At 43.0% G+C, this 2,478-nt stretch overlaps 1 pseudogene; it reads left to right on the top strand.

Annotated features, from left to right (window-relative positions):
• Window positions 1-494: 494 nt before the first annotated feature.
• LOC102846885 overlaps window positions 495-2,478 on the top strand; it is a 4,224-nt pseudogene continuing 2,240 nt past the window's right edge.

The raw sequence follows: 2,478 nt of genomic DNA, 5'->3' as shown, positions 1-2,478 counted from the left end.
TCATGTCCAGCCATCTGTTTTCAGATTTACCACCACCACCACTGGGGCGAGATCCCTTATATGTGCTGTTACAGCCTCCTGAAGGCAGACTGCTTCTGGTCCTCTTTTTTTGATAGGAATGGAAAAAACCAGAACCCCCATGATAGCCATATATTGTTCTAATTTGTATTTGAAGCAGTGGTCATTTGCTTTAGTAAAGATATTAGATCTGTTTGTTTTTTGTGGAGATGTTGTAGGAATATGGAGGCAACCACCCCTCTCCAATGTTTCTCCAGTCCCCACAGAGTATGGTATTGCTTGTGATTTACTCTCTTAGTTGGAGAAGTGGATACATTTCCTAGGTTTTCATGTGGGTCATTTCCACCTCAATGGTGTACAACTACAAGTATTATTACCTTTTATCCCACACGCCCATGGACCAATGTGTCTGACTAACTAGTTGATTCTCCTAGCTAAGTGTGTTCATTCTGATTCTACATTCAAAGATCGGGGAAATGACCACTGTGCAGGTCTGTGGACTCAAGTAACCATTTGTTAGGGGTCACTCAGTACAAATCCCCAAAATCCACTGCTGTCAAGTTGATCCTGGGTCATAGTGACCCTGTAGGACTTCCTCATAGGATTTCCAGAGGTGTAAGACTTTATAGCGGCAGAATAACATCTTTCTCCCAAAAAGTGGACTGGAACCACCAATTTCATTAACTGGCCATTTAACCATTACGGTATAGAGCTTTTTAAGTCTCATGTACCTGCTTCCAAATCTAGCTGGTTCCATCAAACCTGCTCACACATAATATTTTGTGTGTCCAATATCAAAGTTGCCTCTGGCCTTGTATCTGTGTCCACTCAGTTTTCAAAATGTCTGGATAGACACATTATCCCTTGAGGTAGTATAGAGACGGGTGTACCTTGCAGTGATGATTCAAGGGGCTTCCTCCAAAGTTCTAGTCCATTCCTTTAAATCAGTTGAATTCCAGTATGGAAACTGTCTCCGTTACAGAGGATGGGCAGCAGGTTGTGACTTTTTACTGGGAGCCACTTCATTTGGACATCTTTATTTATTTAGAATGTCTTCCTTAAGCAACACCCTTGTTGGTGCTTATGGTGTTAGCCTAAAAGTTGGCTTTTTTGAGCCGTTACACTTAGCTGCCTCTGGTTTCTAGCTACTTTAGCTGCAGACACATGGTCTAGTAAATCAGCATACTTTTGTAAAACATCATCAGCTGTGGGACTAGGATAAGTGAAAGAGTGCTTCCCACACTGACCAGCAAGACTTCAGGTGAGAAAGATTTGAAGCAAGACTTGATTGAAGTGAGCAAGACTTGTGACAGCAAGACCCTGCGTGAGAGTGAAACTTTGGCGGTGGAGAGACTTTTGTGAACAAACAGTGGTGAGGTTTGAGGTTTCTGGCATTTGTGCTGGCCATAGTTAGAGTTTATTGCTCTTGTCTTTGATGATGGAAGGAAAAACTACTTGCTGAATTGAAACCTGAGCCTGGACTAACCGAGGAGTTGTGCCTTGGAACTGTTAGGTTAAAATCTGGAGTTATTTTAGGTGGTATTGTGATATTGCCTCCTCCACTCTCCAACTTCCTTCCCTAATAAAGTCCATTTTTGGTACCATAAAAAAAAAAAACAAACCCCGGGCTGTTGGTGGGGCTCTACAGGCACCATGAGTCTGGGCTATGGGTTCTTTACCTTTCTGCTCTGGGGCAGTGAAGGGCTGTGCTATTCTCATTCCCTCTGGCCTTTCAGAGAGAAACTGACGGTCCTTTGCCCTCATGTCCTGTTTTCTTCTCCACTTTAGTCAACAATTCATCCCCCTTGCCTTTCAGGATGCTATCTTCCATTAACCATTCTTATATGCTTTGAGGTCAGACTCCTCTGGCTGCCACTCTTTCTCCTTATAATAATAGCATCCACCTTGCTTCTGATGCCATGTGCTTCCTGTTGTTAGGTGCCATCGTGTTGGCTCTGACTGATAATGACCCTTTTCTCAACACAACAGAACATTGTCTAGTGCTGCACCATCCTCATCGTAGCTGTACACGTCCACATTGCTGTAACAACTATGTCATTTAATCTCACTGAGTGTGATACTCTCTTCCAAGGCCTGGTCCCTCTTGGTAATATGTCCGAAATATACAAGACAAGGTCTCACCACTACCTCCCTAAGAAGCATTCTGGTTATACTTCTAAGATAGACGTAGTCATGCTTCTGGAAGTCTGTGGCATCATCATCTATATTATTCAACAATATCAGAATCAGGGACATTAATTCTTCTTCAGTCTTCCTTATTCATTGTCTAGTATTCATATGCATCTGAGGAATTGAAAAATACTGTGTCTTGAGTTCGAGCACCTCAGTCCCCAAAGTCATATCCTTGCTCTTTAGTGCTTTAAAGATGTCCTTTACAACCAACCAATTCGGTGTTGCTTCGGAGAGGAAAAGCCTTCGGCCACGCGCTTTGGCGATGCG

Source organism: Elephantulus edwardii, unplaced genomic scaffold (assembly GCF_000299155.1).
Source record: "Elephantulus edwardii isolate Elephantulus edwardi_28Jun2011 unplaced genomic scaffold, EleEdw1.0 scaffold00037, whole genome shotgun sequence".
Lineage (NCBI taxonomy): Eukaryota > Metazoa > Chordata > Mammalia > Macroscelidea > Macroscelididae > Elephantulus > Elephantulus edwardii.
This window is presented reverse-complemented; position numbering and strand designations above follow the sequence as displayed.